Here is a 20,908-nt window from a genome sequence, read left to right as displayed (position 1 = left end):
ATGTGGAAAAGTAAATTTTGCCATGTTCTGTGTCCCTACGTGTCATCCATCATATGTTATGTGTGCATGATTAAATATGCATATGTATTCCCCATGTTCGATTAATGACGCAATTACAGTTGTGTCCACCTCTAGTATGCCAGTTTCCAGTTCTCGTGAATACTACGAATATCAGGCCTATGTAAAGCTACGTTGCCACGTTTCTCAGTGTGCACGTTATTCTATTATAAAGTCCCCGTTTCTAGGCCTCAAAAGGGCCTGGACACCAGATTCAGCTCCTGTCTCCTGAAGCCTCGCTGAGGAGCGATACAGCCCCCACCTGTATCCTCGACCCTTCACTTACTTCCTGCCTCGCAGTGCCCGGCCCAGCCTGGCTCAGTCTCTGAGTCTGCCAAGAATATGTTATGATTCCAGTTATCAGTTCAGTCCTCCTTCTCTGCATTCCTAAACTACTGAACTGCATCAATAGTTTCCGTCATTGTCTAGCCTTCACGTCTCCACGTTAGAGAAATACTGCATTTAATGGTCATTTAATATTCTTCATCACGCACTACATGTAGAATAATGCATGGTCCAGTCTTAGAATCAAGTTAGCCTTTCCCCTCCTAACTTCTAGTTTATATCAACATGTTCTCTAAACATCAGATACTAGATACTGTTTAGGTACATGTCGCCCTGACTCTCCAGACTTCAGTCTCTGCTCCTAGCACAGAGTTCATAGCCCCCAGCTTCTCCTAGTGATACGTCATTGCTAGTTTGCGCGCACCATCAGGTTAAAGGTCCCGGCTCCTCAGGTAGCCCCCTCCAATGTTTCCGCCCCATTCATGACATATTCTGTTACGTTTGCATCACATGTCTATGTATACGCCCTGTTACACCTCTTTTCGCCCTTATCTTTCGCGACTGCTACGCGTCACGCCTTCTGCTCCACCCACTGCTACGCCTACTGCAATGTAATGCTATGTGTTTGCGTTATGTATATATGCTCATGTATTGTTATTAAAAGTCAGCGCGCTCATCCCAGATCCAGCCCCAGCAGCTGCTGGGCCCTGCCATCCTATTCCTATGCAGGTTGTCCTGTTCCTGTCCTTATGCTGTATTAAACCTGCAAAACTCCTACTACCTCGAATCTTGACTCTTATTTATTGAGCTATCTGTTATGATATATGTCTAGTCAAAAAGAGAGGTATTATTTATTTATTTACCACAGACAGGTGATGCCATTCATCCTGAAGTCCTAGCGGGTTGGGCACAACGTGCCATCTGCATGCTGGGGAACGCCAATTGCGCTTTAGCTTCTGAAAGGCGAAAATCAGTCTTGCTCCGGATTGACCCTCAGTTGGTTGAATTGGCTTCGTCAGAACCGGGTCCTTTGGTGGAAGGACAGTTGTTTGGGGACAATTTTGTGAAAGACATTGCCAAATTTGTTAATACCTTTGCGTCCCTTGATAAATCTCAGGCCTCCTTGAAGAGGGTGTTGCACCAGGTCTCTAATAGGGCCGGGTGTGGCAGAGGACGCTCGACCGGCCGTTATTCGAATACCAGTCCTCAAAGGGAATACGCCCCTAGACGGGGCAGAGGATACACACAAGAGTCTGACCAGGCCGGTTTTTACCCGTCAAGATCACGCGGTTTTAGAGGCCGCTATAATCGAGGTGTCAACAGAGGTTACAAGAACTTCGACAACCAGTCCTCTGGTAAGTCAGGTGTGCCCATTGGTCCCTTTAGGGGGCAGGTTGTGTCACTTTGTGAGGAATTGGACGAGTCTCACGTCAGATGCGTGGGCCCTACAGACCGTCCAAGGTTACCAGATAGAGATGTTAGAATGCCCCCTTCAAACCTCCCCCCCAGCCTCTACTTTTTTCCCGTCTAGAACAGAGTTTTATCGACTCAGAGCTAGAAGAATTGTTAGCCAAAAGGGCTATTGCTGTAGGACCCTTCATCCTCGAAGGATTCTGCAGCAACGTCTTCCTGGTACAGAAGAAAGGAGGCGGCCAACGCCTGGTTCTAAATTTGAGAGACTTCAACCCCTATGTCACTTATCGCCACTTCAAGATGGAGGGTATCCATCTTTTACGGGACCTCCTGTTGGAGAACGATTGGATGGTCCGTTTACATTTAAAAGACGCCTACCTGACAGTCCCCATCTGCCCCCCTCACCAGAAATTCTTGCAGTTCCCTTGGAAAGGGCAGTGGTACCGGTACAGGGTGCTTCCCTTTGGTCTGTCCTCAGCCCCTTGGGTCTTCACCAAGCTTCTCAAGCCGGTGATCTCTCGCCTCCGAGAGATGGGAGTGCGTCTCATTGTTTACCTAGACGACATGCTTATTCTGGCCCAAGATCGGTCCCTTCTTCTCACCCACTTAGAATGGACGACGTCCCTGCTGCAGAATCTGGGGTTCGTTATCAACACCAAGAAATCGGTGATGATACCGAATCAGCAGATGGAATTCCTAGGTTTTCTGATAGACTCTGTGTCAGCTCAACTGCTCCTCCCTCTTCACAAGATCAGGTCCATCAAGAGGGAAATAGTATCCACTTTGACCAAGGAGAAGATTTCCCTGCGTGTGCTAGCGAGGATTGTGGGCCTTCTGGCTTCGTCAATCCAAGCCATTTTCCCGGGCCCCTTGCATTATGTTATGTTATGTTAGTGATTCTTATATCGCGCGTGAATCACCCAGGGGCATCTCAGCGCTTTACCTGAAGGAGGAACTCAGAGGGGAAGAGAGGACCGGCATTGTACGGGGTGTTAAAACAGCCAGGTCTTTAGTTGTTTTCTAAAGGACATGTAGTTTGTACAGAGCCCTTCAGAGACTAAAAATCTTTTATTTACAGAGGAAATTTCATTACGATCACCTTATTCCTCTTTCCCCCGAGGCCCGAGAGGAGCTTCACTGGTGGCTGGATCACATGTCAGCCTGGAATGGCCGAGCCATCTTCGGCGCTGCACCGGATGTGGTAGTCGAATCAGACGCCAGTCAATGGATCAGATTCTCCCTGTATTTGAGTCGCGCTCAGGTTATATACACATTGATTCTCTTAACAGTGGAGTCATTGCATCCGATTCTCTATTTGAGACACGCTCTGCTTACTTATACGTTGATTCTCTTAACAGTGGTATCACTGAATCAGATTCTCACTGTATTTGAGACACGCTGTGGTTACTCAAACGTTGATTCTCTTAACAGTTGTGTCACTGCATCAGATTCTCCCTGTATTTGAGTCACGCTAAGGTTACTTATACATTGATTCTCTTAACGATGGTGTCACTGCATCAGATTCTCCATACATTTGAGTCACGCTAAGGTTACTTATACATTGATTCTCTTAACGATGGTGTCACTGCATCAGATTCTCCATGCATTTGAGTCACGCTCAGGTTACATAGACATTGATTCTTTGAACACTGGCATCATTGCATTAGTTTCTCCCTGTATTTGAGTCACACTCAGGTTACTTATCCATTGATTCTCTTAACAGTGGTGTCACTGCATCAGATTCTGGCTAAGGAGAGAAATCCCCAAGGAAGTGAGATCAAGGTTGAGATCCGAATGCACTCGCCCATCCCTTCCGGATAAGATCACCTTCACCCCCGAATTGGACCCTAAGGTGGTTGCATTCATAGCTAAGGGTGCAAAGGACCCAAGGAAGGGCATAGACAAAGGACTTAGGTCACGTCAAGACCGTCTCCTTGATATTGTTGGTCCCCTGACAAAAATATTTGATTTGGCAGAGAATGCTTATGTGGGAGGAATCTCCGTTGACCCCAAAGAACTACGTGAATGGGTTCAAAGATCCATCTGCCTTCTTGGCAATGCTAATACCGCCCTGTCCAATGAACGTAGGAAGGGGATACTACTTAAAATAGACCCTAAGCTTATAGAGTTAGCCAATAAAGAAACAGGACCAAACTCTCAAGGACTCCTCTTTGGAGAGGAGTTCATACGCGATATGGCCAAGTATGTTGGTGCTTTTAGCTCGATTCAGGAGTCCCAACGTGAAATTAAAAAGGTTTTCCAAGATAGAGTTTTTGGACGGGCCGGGAGAATACGGGGTCGATTCCCCGGCTGAGGACAATCGTCTTCAATACCCTATTTTGGACGTGCAAACAGATACCAACAATCTTCATTCTACGGAAACTAGACCTTTTACCCTCAGACACAACGCGGCAGAGGAAGATTCTCACGTGGAGATAGGAGAAGCAAGACTTTTTCCACAGGTAAGTGCAGTGGGAGACCATTTAGATACCCCTATAAAGGTGGGTGGCAGACTAGCCCTTTTCTCTGGCAACTGGAATTTGATCACGCATGATCCTTGGGTATTACAAACCGTAAGAGGTTACAAAATAGACTTTTTGGGGATTCCCTTTCAACTAAAACCTCCCCGAGAGATATTTTTCTCTCAAGACCAAAAGAAACTCGTTTCTCAAGAGGTTCAAGACCTCCTTAAAAAAGGGGCTATAAGACAAGGTTCTCAGAGAGGCTTCATAAGCAATATTTTCTTAGTAGAAAAGAAAGACAAGACTCAAAGACCAGTGATAAACTTAAAAAGCTTAAATGGATGGGTGTCTTACCACCATTTCAAAATGGAGGGAATAAACCTACTCAGAGACGTACTAAGGAAAGGCGATTGGCTGATGCGCCTGGACCTAAAAGACGCCTATCTGACCATCCCTATTTGGCCCCTCACAGGAAGTTCCTACAATTTACCTGGGAGGGAAAACTCTGGGAGTTTTCCAGCCTCCCTTTCGGCCTGTCCTCAGCCCCTTGGTGTTTCACCAAAGTGCTACGCCCAGTGGTGGCTTGGTTAAGGGAACGTGGTGTGAGACTTATAATCTACCTGGATGACATCCTTATCATGGCTCAGACCAAGTCGACCATTTCTCGTCACACAGATCTTACTATCCGACTCCTAGAACATCTGGAATTTGTCATAAATACAAAAAAATCTTGCATTGTTCCTTCACAGGAGACCCAGTTCCTGGGTTTCATGGTAAACACGCTATCAGGAGAATTAAAATTACCAAAGGAAAAGATGAAGAAACTCAGGAAAGAGTTAAAAAAGATTCTCTCTCTAGACTCATTCCCCTTACGACTTTTAGCAAGAATCTTGGGTCTCCTTTCTTCGACCATTCAAGCGATATTCCCCGGCCCTCTTCATTACAGGGCTCTTCAGAGACTCAAAGCGAAGACTTTGAAGGCATCACAATCCTATACTCAGATGACCAGCCTGGATGTAGAGTCAAGGGAAGAACTTTCTTGGTGGCTGAAGAATGTGGAAGCCTGGAATGGCAAAGCGATCTTCGGCGAATCCCCAGACATGATAATAGAGTTGGACGAGAGTCTAGAAGGTTGGGGGGCAGCTTGCACCAACCTGTTGACAGGAGGGTGGGGGACACGCGAGGAGAAGAGCCTGCACATCAACTGTCTGGAACTTTTAGCTGGTTCCTTTGCAATTCGAAGCTTTACACAGGACAGGAAACTATGAAATGTTCTTTAATGCTGCGCATGGACAATGTCTCTGCGGTGAGATACGTGAACAAACTAGGAGGGCCGCATTCGAAGGGTCTGACAAAAATAGCGAAGTTTTTCTGGGACTATTGCCTGAACAAGGGACTGTCAGTCACGGCAGAACACATCCCTGGTTTGAACAATGTGTGGCAGACTGGTTCTCCAGAAATTTCAGGGATTCCAGCAATTGGAAACTGAACAGAAAGATTTTTTTGAGCATTCAATATCAATGGGGCCCCTTCGGGACAGACCTCTTTGCAGACAGGTTAAACACCCAGTTAACGAATTATTTCAGCTGGAGGCCGGACCCTCGGGCATCTGGCGTGGATGCCTTCCTCCAGAATTGGCAAAACTTAAAACCATATGCCTTCCCGCCATTTGTAATGCTCCCGCGCCTCCTCTTACATGCTCGCAGATACCTTCAGAGTATGATAGTGGTAGCCCCCCTCTGGAGGTCTCAAGCATGGTTCCCACTCATCTTGGAGATGACAATAGACTTCCCAATACTGATTCCGTCTTTCAACTGTCTTCTCCTGGGCCCTCAGGGCGAATCTCACCCCCTCCTAGAGCAAGGAATCTTGGTAATGACGGCCTGGAAGATTTCAGGCGACAATGGCAAATCCCTGGCCTTTTGCACAATGCGTTCTGACTCATATCTGAATCCTGGGCTCCTGGGACAAGGAAGGCATATCGATTGGCATGGAACAAATGGGTTCGCTGGTGTCTTCAACGACATCATGATCCCGTTTCAGTTGATTTAGTTCAAGTGGTTGATTTCGCTTCTGGCCTCAGTTATAGAACCGTTAATGTTTATAGGTCGGCGATAGCTGCAGGCCATTCCTTAGTCGATGGTGTTTCTGTTGGTCAAAGTCTCTTGACCAAAAAAATTATGAGAAGCATGCGTGTTCTCAACCCTCCAACTCCTAAATATTCAGCCCTCTGGGAGGTGAGAAAAATATTATATCTTATCTCTTCATGGGGGGAGAACGATGTCCTTTCCCTCAAACGTATTTCTTATAAAATTACTGTTTTGCTTTGTTTAGTCTCATTCAGACGAACTTCAGATGTTAAAGCATTAGACGTTTCGAACAGGGCCTTTCAACCTGAGGGAGTTTGTTTTTATCTTAAAAAAAGGACTACAACTATGTCTTCTTCTATCTTCTATCCTTTCTTTCCTGAGAATGAAAGATTGTGTGTTGTTAGATATATTAAGGAATATGAAAGAAGGACTGTCAACTTGAGAGAATCTGAGACACAACTCCTGATCTCCCATAGATCTCCTTATAAACCAGTTTCCACTCCTACTCTCGCAAGATGGGTGAAAGAAGTGATGAGTGAATGTGGTGTTGACACTTCAATATTTGGCGCACACTCCCTTAGAGGTGCGTCAGCTTCTAAAGCTTTTATGCTTGGTGGAGGGCTCCAAGATATTTTAAGAGCCGCAGATTGGTCTAATGAAACTATGTTTAAAAAATGTTATTTCAGACCTATTAATAATGTGATTGATAATGTTCTCAATTCACTTTGAACTTGCATAATGTTGGCCTCCGTGTAATGCCATAAAATTTAGATTTTTCACAGCCTGCTGGACAGAAAATCTGGATTTTATTAAAGACACGGAGGCTAATATTATCCCTCCACTATTCACCCCTCCCATGGGGTTATATTTTTAACATCTATATTACTTCTTCTTTCAGAATAAGGAATTTCATCTCCTGTTTTACGAAGATAAAGATGTTACGTTGGCGTCTCTCTTCAAGTTGGAATTTTACTTGCTCTTATTCTTCTATTTCGCAGCATTGGACACAGAAGGAAGATGGCTGTGTGTCCATGAGCTATATACCTTTCTAGAATGTTCACAAGTTCTACGTTCTCTTCATTGTTACTGCTGAGCTGTGGCAATAAAAGAGAATTTGCATAATATTAGCCTCCGTGTCTTTAATAAAATCCAGATTTTCTGCCCAGCAGGCTGTGAAAGATCTAAATTCTCCCTGTATTTGAGTCACGCTAAGGTTACTTATACATTGATTCTCTTAACAATGGTGTCACTGCATCAGATTCTCCATGCATTTGAGTCACGCTCAGGTTACATATACCTTGAGTCTCTTAACAGCAGTATCACTGCATCAGATTCTCCCTGTATTTGAGTCACGCTAAGGTTACTTATACATTGATTCTCTTAACGATGGTGTGACTTCATCAGATTCTCCATGCATTTGAGTCACGCTCAGGTTACATATACATTGATTCTCTTAAGAGTGGTATCGCTGCATCAGATTCTCCCTGTATTTGAGTCACGCTCAGGTTACATATACATTGATTCTCTTAATAGTGGTGTCACTGCATCAAATTCACTTAACAGTGGTACTGCATCAGATTCTCCCTGCATTTGAGATGCGCTCAGGTTACATATACATTGATTCTCTTAACAGTGGTATTATTGCATCAGATTCTCCCTGTATTTGAGACACGCTCTGGTTACTTAAACGTTGATTCTCTTAACGGTGGTGTCACTGCATCAGATTCTCCATGCATTTGAGTCACGCTCAGGTTACATATACATTGATTCTCTTAACACTGGTATCATTGCATCAGAATCTCCCTGTATTTGAGACATGATCTGGTTACTTATCCGTTGATTCTCTTAACAGTAGTATCACTGCATCAGATTCTCCCTGCATTTGAGACGCGCTCAGGTTACATATACATTGATTCTCTTAACAGTGGTGTCATTTCATCAGATTCTCCCTGTATTTGAGACACACTCCGGTTACTTAAACGTTGATTCTCTTAACTGTGGTGTCATTGCATCAGATTCTCCATGCATTTGAGCCACGCTCAGGTTAAATATACATTGATTCTCTTAACAGTGGTATCGCTGCATCAGATTCTCCCTGTATTTGAGTCACCCTCAGGTTACATATAGATTGATTCTCTTAACACTGGTATCATTGAATCAGAATCTCCCTGTATTTGAGACACGATCTGGTTACTTATACGTTGATTCTCTTAACACTGGTATCACTGCATCAGATTCTTCCTGTATTTGAGTCACGCTCAGGTTACTTATTCGTTGATCCTCTTAATAGTGGTGTCACTGCATAAGATTCACTTAACAGTGGTACTGCATCAGATTCTCCCTGCATTTGAGTCACGCTCAAGTTACATTTACATTGATTCTTTTTAAAGTGGTGTCACTGCATCGGATTCTCTCTATATTTGAGACACGCTCGGGTTACATATACATTGATTCTCTTAACAGTGGTTTCATTGCATCAGTTTCTCCATGCATTTGAGTCGTACACAGGTTACATATACATTGATTTTCTTAACAGTGGTAATATTGCATTGGATTCTTACTGTATTTGAGTCCAGCTCAGGTTACATATACATTGATCCTCTTAATAGTGGTGTCATTGCATCAGATTCTCTTAACAGTGTTATCACTGCATCAGATTCTGCCTGTATTTGAGTCACGCTCAGGTTACTTATACGTTGATTCTCTTAACAGTGGTCTCACTGCATCAAATTTACTTAACAGTGGTACTGCAAAGATCAGCCTCTTTTAAATGCGGCTCACAACAGATAAGTAACTCCTCTCTTCAATCCTTACTACTACTTATGCCAGTTTACCTTATATTCTCATATGGTGTCAATTTTGATATTTTGATATAATATACTTATTCCTATTCTTATACTGCTTTATTATTGAACAATGTTTAACTGTTATCTACTACTATGGCACCTTTCAATCTGAACTTGTGGTGTGACTCGCTCCCCACCCTTCCCTCGATCGCTGTTACTCCCCGCGATCCCCTCCCCCACCCTCCCTCGACTTCCAATTTATGGTTGTCGACCCTCTATTGACTGCGCGTCTCTCCCCGATTAATTACGCATTGCGCCCCCCTTTCTGCCCTTCCTGCGCGTCGCGCACACTTTCCTACCTCCTCCCCTTCTGAGGCTCCCCGTTCCCGGCGGTATCGTTCCTCGCATCGCCTCACTTCTGGCCCGCAAAGCCCGACATCTCCCTCTTCTCGATTCGAGGAATGGCCCTCGGCAACAGCAACGCAACGCTGCGTATCCGCCAGGGTCCATTCCTCGATCTCATTCCCTTACAGCTCGAGCGCATCGGTTGCCATTTTCAAGGCTTTACCGACTGCTCTCCTGCCAACAGCTGTTCCTTGCCTCAAGTCTGGGTCGCGTCGATTTATAGCTTATCCCAAATATTAATTTAGCTGGAATTTCCACTACCTTAACTTACCTTAGGTTCTTGATTCAGAATAAATAAAAAAAAATAAAAAAAAGGGGAGAGCTAACTTACTACCTAACTCTCATACCCATAAAAATAAAAAAATAAAAAATAAAAAACAACTACCATATCCTTAAGCTCATTCTAATACTAGCTATTTAATTTATTTAATAATTTTGTAATTTTACTTACCTGCCATGTCTGATTTAGAATCAGATGACGCTATGGCAAGCTCCCCCAATCATAACAGTGATAATTTTAAATCCTTCCTTCAAAAGGAAATGAGGACCTGTATGCTAAATACATTCCGTGAGCTTATGTCTAAAAAAAGGTCCCTCTTACCTGATGAAGACACTTCTGATCTAGAAGCTGAACACTCTAAGGCTACCAAAAAAAGCAAACACTGTTTAAGCACTGACGGAGGTCGCGCTACCTCAATTGAGATGGGAGGTCCAGGCACCTCAAAAGGTATGGGAGGTCCAAGCACCTCAAAAGGCATGGGAGGTCCAAGCACCTCAAAAGGCATGGGAGGCCCAAGCGCCCCAAAAGGTAATGTTGTCCCTAGCGGCACGAATTTAACGAGCGCCATCAGCAACGCAACTATTCTCAGTGCTCCCGTCAATTCCAGCTCAGAGGAAGATGAATTCTTCCTGGATCCTGACGACGAATTTGTCTTGAACCTCGACGAGCTAGACACCGATGACTGGGACCCTAACGCTCTCTCAGGGGCACATTCCTCCTCCTCGTCAAAGGACGTGATCCTTGACCCTCTTGGTGGGGAAATGTTCTCCCCAGAAAACATCTCCCACTCTAACAGCAAAAAGTGGTATCCCCACGATCATATGGCTAAGTTCGTCACCAAGTGGCTGAGAAACTCTCTTCAAAGAGAATCACGCAACACCATGAGATCTGAGTGCCCCCGTCCATTCATAGAGGGTAAAGTCTGTCAAACTCCCAACTTAGACTCCGACTTGATTAAGTTCCTGTTTAAACTAGGCAAGGATCCAAGAAAAGGTCTGGAAAGAGCCCCTAAAGCCTGTCAAGATCGCCTTCTTGACCTTCTAGGCCCCCTTACCAAGATCCTCGACCTTGCTGAGGAATCACACATTTCCAACACACCCCTGGACATTAACCTGATTAAAGGTTGGAGTCAGAGAGCCATTGTACTCCTTGGTAATGCTAACTCCTCTCTCAATATTGAAAGGAGAAAATCCGTCCTCATCAGAATCAACCCGAAACTCGGGGACCTCGCTGAAAAAGAGCCATCATCTAAACCTAATGGCCTGCTCTTCGGACAAGATATGATCAAAACTCTCGGCAAATATGTGGCGACCTTTACAGCCCTAGACAAAGCCCAAAACAATATGAAACGTGTTTTTGGTCAGGCCGGTGGAAGAGGCCGTTCTTCCGGCCGAGGGAATTTCCGGCCTTTCACCTACGGAAGAGGAAGAGGTTCATCCGGTAGAGGTAGAGGCTTCTACCCCTCCAACTCCAGACAATACTTCCCACAAAGAGGGAGAGGTTCACGCGGAAGAGGCTTCCCTGCTCGTGGTGCTTCCAACAACACCACCTCAAGTAAGTGCACTTCTTTCTTCTTCCCCTCCAAAGGTCGGGGGCAGACTCAAACATTTCATTCATGTCTGGGAATCCTTAACTCAAGACCCGTGGGTTCTAGAAACAGTTCAGGGCTTCAAAATAGACTTCACAGAGATTCCTTTCCAATCTACCACTCCCAATCCTCTGATTCTCTCTTCAGAACATCTAGAAATCGTCAAAGAAGAGGTTTCCTCTATGTTAAAGAAGGGCGCAATAATAGAGGTCCCTTGGTCTCAAAAGAATTTTGTGAGCACCCTTTTCCTAGTCAAAAAGAAAGACAAGGGTTGGCGCCCAGTAATAAACCTTCGAGAAGTAAACAAGTACCTCGTCTACCGTCATTTCAAGATGGAAGGCATCCATCTGCTCAGGGACCTTCTACTCCAAGGAGATTGGCTAGTCAAATTGGACTTAAAAGACGCCTATTTTACCATTCCCATGGCAATAGAACATCAGTCCTTTCTCCAATTCATTTGGGACAATCGCCTTTTTCAATTTCAGGCCCTCCCTTTCGGTCTTTCATCCGCCCCTTGGTGTTTCACCAAAATCATGAGAACAATAGTCTCTATCCTAAGAGCCAGGGGTATTCGTCTCATCATCTATCTAGACGACATACTAATAATGTCCCAATCTCACTCTCAGATTCTAGAAGATCTACAAACCTCCATGAACCTCATAGAAAGCCTTGGGTTCATTATAAACAGGGAAAAATCAATCCGTTTACCCTCCAAATCTCTGGAGTTCCTTGGCTTCACTGTGGACACATCCAGGTGTCTTCTCTTACTCCCCAAGAAGAAGATTGCCAAAATTCGGAAAGAAATCAGATTTGTCCTCAAACATCACTCTTTATCCCTCAGAGAGCTGGCCAGACTCCTTGGTCTCCTTTCTTCCTCGATCCAAGCTATCTTCCCTGGCACCCTGAACTACCGTGCTCTTCAGAGAGTAAAAGCCAAAGCTCTCAGATCCGGACTTTGGTACGGAGACCAGGTCTCTCTAGACGAAGAAGCCAGACTGGAACTTTCTTGGTGGCTGGACAATTTGGACGCCTGGAATGGAAGAGCTATCTTTGGTTCAACTCCAGACTTCGTTCTAGAGTCAGACGCCAGCCTTCACGGTTGGGGTGCCCGTCTCCTCGACCAGGACACTGGTGGTGTATGGACCCCTTCGGAATCTTCCCACCATATAAATTTCTTAGAAATGACGGCCGGGCTCTATGCACTGATGAGCTTCAGACAGTCTCTTCAGGGCAGATCCGTTCTCCTGAAGATGGACAACATTTCCGCAGTCTCGTATATCAACCGTCTTGGCGGTACGAAATTTGCCGACCTATCGAATCTCGCCAAGAAACTTTGGATGTTCTGTTTGGAACACAAGATTTCCCTGAGGGCAGAGTACCTCCCCGGAAAATCCAACCTTTCTGCAGATTGGAACTCGAGGTTCCTGGTAGACTTCAGCGATTGGAAACTCAATCCGACCATTTTCAATTCCCTGGTCCACTATTGGGGTCCTTTCAATGTGGACCTTTTTGCAAGTCGTTTGTCTTCCCAGCTTCCACAGTATTTCAGCTGGATGCCAGACCCGGGTGCTCTCGCCGTCAACGCTTTCCTCCAACCTTGGGCTCCTCTCCGACCCTACGCCTTTCCCCTCTTTGCTATTATTCAAAGGGTTCTACAGAAAGTGAGACAGGAACAGTGCTCCCTGGTCCTGATAACCCCCTTTTGGCCGTCTCAAGCATGGTTCCCCACAGCTTTGGAACTCTCTTGCGACATTCCCCTCCTAATCCCGGCTTCTCAAGGTCTCCTCCTAAACGCAAACGGAGAAGATCACCACCTGGTTCTTTCAGGGAGCCTGAACCTTCTTGCTTGGAAAGTGTCAGGCAATCTAATCAATTGTCTGGACTTTCGTCATCTGCTCTTACACTCCTCAGAGAATCTTGGGCACCTGGAACACACTACAGATATAATAACATCTGGAAAAAATGGTCTAGTTGGTGCTTGGAAAGGGACTTGGATCCCGTGGAAGCTCCTATCGTTAATATAGTCAATTTCCTAGCGGAACTTTTCGACAGTGGTCTCTCCTATAGATCCATTAACTGTTATAGGTCTGCCATTTCCGCAGGTCACTCTATTGTCAACGGTAAAACGGTAGGTAAGAACGCTATTATTTGTAGAGTCCTTAAAAGTATCAGACTTAAAAGGCCCCCCAGGCCTAAATATCAATCTGTTTGGGATGTTAAACTATTGCTTGACCTTTTTTGCTCCTGGCCTGATAACTCCCTTCTTAACAGAAAATGTCTTTCAATTAAACTTGCCTCTCTTCTTTGTTTAATCTCCTGTCGCAGAGTTTCAGATGTTAAAGCTCTGGACATCTCCAATAGATGTTATGACATGTTTGGTGTTAAATTTGAAATTTTTAGGAGAACTAAGACCATGTCTGACTCTATCTTCTATCCACGTTTTGATTTTTGCAAAAAACTCTGTGTGGTTGATTGTATGAAGGAATACGACTCCAGGATGTCTAATCTTCGACCCCCTGATGCAAATCAACTTCTTTTTCCTATGTTAAACCCATCTCATCCTGCTCTATTGCAAGGTGGGTTAAATTGGCTATGAACTTCGCTGGTATTGACCTTTCAAAATTCCAAGCTCACTCACTAAGAAGCGCAATGGCCAGCAAGTCATACTGGTCGGGTGGTAAGTTGGATGCTATCCTTAAGGCTGCTGATTGGTCTAATGCCTCTACCTTTGCCCATCATTATTGTAAACCAATTGAACATGTTTCTGATGTTGTGATTTAAGGCTACCAACATGCATAATGTAGCCTCCTGTCTTGTAATGAAATTGCGATTCTCCTATTAACATGACCAGAGAATCTGGATTTCATTAAAGACACGGAGGCTAACATTATCCCTCCCGTCCCTCCCTTGAGGGATATTGAGGATTGTTTTGGTTTACAATGTTTTCAATGTTTCATACCTTTTAACCTTATGTTATGCTTTTCTTGTTGCTTCTTCTGAAGATTACTTTGTGCCTTTTCTTGATTTCCTTATTTTCTTTCAGACAATTCGAATTGATGAATCTCCAAGGATTTTTCAAGTTTCAACAATACTTCCTTCAAGTTTTAAGATGTATTCTTCGTTTGATCTGTCGTTCAAGGCATTTAAAAGAGGCTGATCTTTCCTGGCACACGCCTTTTATGGATACTGTGATGTCACTTTGTTCTTATTCTAGTCTTTGTGATGTAAGCGGCTGTGAGCTGCATTAAAAGGATTAATGCATAATGTTAGCCTCCGTGTCTTTAATGAAATCCAGATTCTCTGGTCATGTTAATAGGAGAATCGCAATTCTCCCTGCATTTGAGTCGCACTCAGGTTTCATATACATTGATTCTCTTAGCAGTGGTGTCACTGCATCAAATTCACTTAACAGTGGTACTGCATCAGATTCTCCCTGCATTTGAGTCGCGCTCAGGTTTCATATACGTTGATTCTCTCAACAGTGGTGCCACTGTATCAGATTCTCCCTGTATTTGAGTCACGTTCAGGTTACATATACATTGATTATTTTTAAAGTGGTGTAATTGCATAGGATTCTTCATGTATTTGAGTCACGCTCAGGTTACATTTACATTGATTGTTTTTAAAGTGGTGTCACTGCATCGGACTCTCCCTGAATTTGAGACACGCTCGGGTTACATGTACATTGATTCTCTTAAAAGTGGTGTCACTGCATCAAATTCACTTAATAGTAGTACTGTATCATATTCTCCCTGCATTTGAGTCGCGCTCAGGTTGCATATACATTGATTCTTTTTAAGGTGGTGTCCTTGCATCGGATTCTCCCTGTATTTGAGTCACGCTCATCTTACATATACCTTGAGTCTCTTAACAGTAGTATCACTGCATCAGATTCTCCCTGCATTTGAGTCGCGCTCAGGTTACATATCAATTGATTCTCTTAACAGTGGTTTCATTGGATCAGTTTCTCCCTGTATTTGAGTCATACACAGGTTACATATACATTGATTTTCTTAACAGTGGTATCATTGCATTGGATTCTTCCTGTATTTGAGTCGAGCTCAGGTTACATATACATTGATTCTCTTAACAGTGGTGTCACTGCATCAGATTCTCCTGTATTTGAGTCGCGCTCAGGTTACATATACATTGATTCTCTTAACAGTGGTGTCATTGCATCAGATTATCTCTCTATTTGAGACACGCTCTGCTTACTTATACGTTGATTCTCTTATCAGTGGTATCACTGCATCTGATTCTCTTAACAGTGGTATCACTGAATCAGATTCTCCCTGTATTTGAGTCACGCTCAGGTTACATATACATTAATTCTTTTTAAGGTGGTGTCATTGCATCGGATTCTTCCTGTATTTGAGTCACGCTCAGGTTACATATACATTGATTCGCTTAACAGTGGTATTATTGCATCAGATTCTCCCTGGTTTTGAGACACGCTGTGGTTACTTAAACGTTGATTCTCTCAACGGTGGTGTCACTGTATCAGATTCTCCCTGTATTTGAGTCACGCTCAGGTTACATATACGTTGATTCTTTTAACAGTGGTATCACTGCATCAGATTCTCCCTGCATTTGAGTCACGCTCAGGTTACATATCAATTGATTCTCTTAACAGTGGTTTCATTGCATCAGTTTCTCCATGCATTTGAGTCGTACACAGGTTACATATACATTGATTTTCTTAACAGTGGTATCATTGCATCGGATTCGTCCTGTATTTCAGTCACGCTCAGGTTACATATACATTGATTCTCTGAACAGTGGTGTCACTGCATCAGATTCTCCCTGTATTTGAGACATGCTCTGGTTACTTATCTGTTGATTCTCTTAACAGTGGTATCGCTGCATCAGTTTCTCCATGCATTTGAGTCGTACACAGGTTACATGTACATTGATTCTCTTAACAGTGGTGTCACTGCATCGGATTCTCTCTGTATTTGAGTCACGCTCGGGTTACCTACACATTGATTCTCTTAACAGTGGAGTCATGACATCAGATTCTCTCTCTATTTGAGACACGCTCTGCTTACTTATACGTTGATTCTTTTAACGGTGGTGTCACTGTATCAGATTCTCCCTGTATTTGAGTCACGCTCAGGTTACATATACGTTGATTCTTTTAACAGTGGTATCATTGCATCAGATTCTCCCTGAATTTGAGTCGCGCTCAGGTTACATATACATTGAGTCTCTTAACAGTAGTATCACTGCATCAGATTCTCCCTGCATTTGAATCACGCTCAGGTTACATATCAATTTATTCTCTTAACAGTGGTTTCATTGCATCAGTTTCTCCATGCATTTGAGTCGTACACAGGTTACATATACATTGATTTTCTTAACAGTGGTATCATTGCATCGGATTCGTCCTGTATTTCAGTCACACTCAGGTTACATATACATTGATTCTCTTAACAGTGGTGTCACTGCATCAGATTCTCCCTGTATTTGAGACACGCTCTGGTTACTTATCTGTTGATTCTCTTAACAGTGGTATCGCTGCATCAGTTTCTCCATGCATTTGAGTCGTACACAGGTTACATGTACATTGATTCTCTTAACAGTGGTGTCACTGCATCGGATTCTCTCTGTATTTGAGTCACGCTTGGGTTACCTATACATTGATTCTCTTAACAGTGAAGTCATGACATCAGATTCTCTCTCTATTTGAGACACGCTCTGCTTACTTATACGTTGATTCTTTTTTAACGGTGGTGTCACTGTATCAGATTCTCCCTGTATTTGAGTCACGCTCAGGTTACATATACGTTGTTTCTTTTAACAGTGGTATCATTGCATCAGATTCTCCCTGAATTTGAGTCGCACTCAGGTTACATATACCTTGAGTCTCTTAACAGTAGTATCACTGCATCAGATTCTCCCTGCATTTGAGTTGCCCTCAGGTTACATATCAATTGATTCTCTTAACAGTGGTTTCATTGCATCAGTTTCTCCATGCATTTGAGTCGTACACAGGTTACATATAAATTGATTTTCTTAACAGTGGTATCATTGCATCGGATTCGTCCTGTATTTCAGTCACGCTCAGGTTACATATACGTTGATTCTCTTAACAGTGGTATCACTGAATCAGATTCTCCCTATATTTGAGTCACGCTCAGGTTACTTATACGTTGATTCTCTTAAAAGTGGTGTCACTGCATCAGATTCTCCCTGCATTTGAGTCGCCCTCAGGTTACATATATACATTGATTCTCTTAACAGTGGTGTCATTGCATCAGATTCTCCCTCTATTTGAGTCACGCTCAGGTTACCTATACATTGATTCTCTTAACAGTGGAATCACTCCATCTGATTCTCCCTGTATTTGAGTCACACTCAGGTTACATATACATTGATAATTTTTATAGTGGTGTCATTGCATCAGATTCTTCCTATATTTGAGTCACACTCCTGTTACATATACATTGATTCTTTTTATAGTGGTGTCATTGCTTCAGATTCTCCCTGTATTTGAATCACGCTCAGGTTACATATACCTTGATTTTCTTAACAGTAGTATCACCGCATCAGATTCTCCCTCTATTTGAGACACGCTCTGGTTACTTATACATTGATTCTCGTAATAGTGATGTCACCGAGACGGAGACGGTGGGTTTCGTCAGCGGACTGGTCTAGTGATAATATGTTTAAGACTTGTTATTTTAGACCACTCTCTAATGTGACTGATAATGTTCTTAATGCACTTTGAAGTTGCATAATATGGCCTCCGTGTCGTGCCATAAAATTTAGATTTTTCACAGCCTGCTGGGCAGAAAATCTGGATTTTATTAAGGACACGGAGGCTAATATTATCCCTCCACTTTTTTGGATTGTATTTCATATCCCACCCTATTCTTATTACATATGTTACGTGTACTATTCTTCTTCTTCATTCAGAATAAGAATTTACTTCCCTCTGGACTAGAAGTTGAAAAAATGTTCGTTGGATTATTGTTCTCTACATGTTGAACGTATTTCTTCGCAGCCTGACAAAGAAGGAAGATACCTGGTCAGAGAGGGACTAGTCATCTCTTCAGAATGTTCACTAAGTTCTATTCTATTGTTGCTGCTGAGTATAAAGTTCCTTGCAGACTATCTCTCATCCTTCTTTGTTGCTGCTGCTCAGAAAGATAAGTATCTCTCTAACATCCCTAATTGATTTTGCATGTATTTGCTTTACTTTAAGTCTCCCTATGATTGACATATTATATCTCATGGGCATTAACTGTATTTCATTGTAGGAGTCGTTTTTTACATTAATAACTCCTCTTTAATAACCTTTTTATAAAAAATTATGGAGAAAATGTATGTATTTCACCTCTATCGTTTTATTAGATAGAACACCCTCATTAGTAGAACAATAACCATCTCCGGTCCGATTCGGGACGGATTAGATACCGAGTTAGTTTTTAAATCTTGCGCGCGAGATCAGCTTACATACACACTCCGTTCCGCACTCTAGCCTACCTTCAACACGCTCGGAATCCCGCTCCGAATCCTTATTTTCATAGCCTCTGACCTTATCGCTCCTCATATCAACTACGATACTCCGAGAATGATTTGGACTTAATCGCCCCCTCCGACAACGAGCTTCGGAGGGGGACGGATTCGAGGAATAACTGTAAGCATCGGCCGACGCACGTCGTAACGTGCGTGACGGCCATCTTAGATGCTTGGGAATTCCTCAATCGAATAACGTTAGGCGGACATTTTACTAGATTGGGACATTGCGTCTTTCCCTCGAGAGAATGACAGTTATTACGCTTATTGTGCACAAAAGATCGACGGAAATACAGCGTTTTACTCGGATTCTCTACAATAATGCCAAATTTAACACTTTAATCAATATTTAGAATAACTAAACTAACTATTTAAAGTTTATAATAAAACAGATACAAAGATGTCTGAACCCCTACCAAACATCAAGGGACATTTAGAAAGACTCATTAATAAAGCCTTTGAAAAGGTAATTGGATCTATTGATGAAACCATCAATAAAAAACTTAAGAGTCTTTAACATCCCCACGCCCTTCCACTAGTATTTACCAAGAAGGAGCAACAAAGGCTCCAATAAAGCGGAGATTTGGAGGAAGTAAAAGAAAAGACCCTAAAAGATCAAAAACCTCCTCCCTCCCTTCACACCCTCGGGGTGGTGACATGAATGGTGCCTCGGGCACCCCATTTGGGCAAAGAGAAGGCCCAGAGCCCCCTATTGATATTGATACTAGTGACAACTCAGAGCCAGAAATAGATCTCTCTTATTCCTCTGAATTCAATACCGACGAGGAAGAGGCACAAGAAAGGGGAACGGGGAGCTCACAAGCGGCATCAAAGGCCCAAGATAATAACATGGGTCTCTTGGACCCTTTGGGTAATCCTATGTTTGACCCCCTCTTAATCAAACATCCCTTATCACCAGATTGGAGTCCCTCCCAACATGTGGGAGACTATCTTACATTCTGGCTTAAAAAGGAGATCCCACAAGAATTCAGAGCTAGATTGCGCTCTAAATGCCCTAGACCCTCGTTGCCAAATAAAATTATGGCAACCCCTGAACTCGACCCAAAAGTAGGATCCTTTATTTCAAAGACCTCTAGAGATCCAAGAAAAGGCATTGACAAGGGCTTGAGATCTTGTCAAGATCGCCTCCTTGATACGGTGGGTCCTATTACTAAAATATTTGAAATGGCGGAATCAGCTTACTTGGAGGATCGCCAAGTAGACCCCACGGAACTCAGGGAATTGGTTCAGAGAGCCATTTGTTTAATTGGTAACGCCAACACTGCATTGTCTATAGAAAGAAAAAAAGGGATCCTCTCTAAAATAGATCCAAAATTAATTGAATTGGCAAAAAGTAATGGAGGGGAAAATACACAAGGTTTCCTTTTCGGAGACAAATTCATAAAAGACATGGCCAGATATGTTTGAGCGTTCAGCTCAATTCAAAAATCACGGAACGACATCAAAAAAGTCTTTCAAGAACGTGTTTTTACACGGGCCGGGAGAATGCGGGGTCGTTTCCCCGGCCATGGAAATTCAAACACAAGACCCTTTATCTCCCGCGGAGGAAGAAGATACACTAATAATTCAAACTCCAGCCAATTCTACCCGCAGAGACAAAGAAGCCGCGGACGCAACTTTAGAGGAGAACGAAGACAACGTTCATTTTCTTCAGGTAAGAACCTTGTCAGACCCTTTAGATACCCCTCCAAAAGTAGGGGGGAGACTACGCCAATTCGCTGGGAATTGGAATCTAATAACAAAAGACCCTTGGGTTCTCAATACTGTGAAGGGTTACAAAATAGATTTTATAACTACTCCCCATCAACCCAAACCTCCTCGAGAAATAGTTTTCTCCGGAAAGGACAGGGCACTCGTGTCTCAAGAGGTTCAAGAACTTTTAAAAAAAGGTGCAATTATAGAGACTACTCAGATGGGTTTCTTGAGCAATATATTCCTTGTGGAAAAGAAAAACAAGGAACAAAGGCCAGTAATAAATCTGAAAGAATTAAATCAATGGG

This window comes from Lissotriton helveticus, chromosome 8, assembly GCF_964261635.1.
Source record: "Lissotriton helveticus chromosome 8, aLisHel1.1, whole genome shotgun sequence".
NCBI classification, from domain to species: domain Eukaryota; kingdom Metazoa; phylum Chordata; class Amphibia; order Caudata; family Salamandridae; genus Lissotriton; species Lissotriton helveticus.
Note: the sequence above shows the minus strand (reverse complement) of the source record.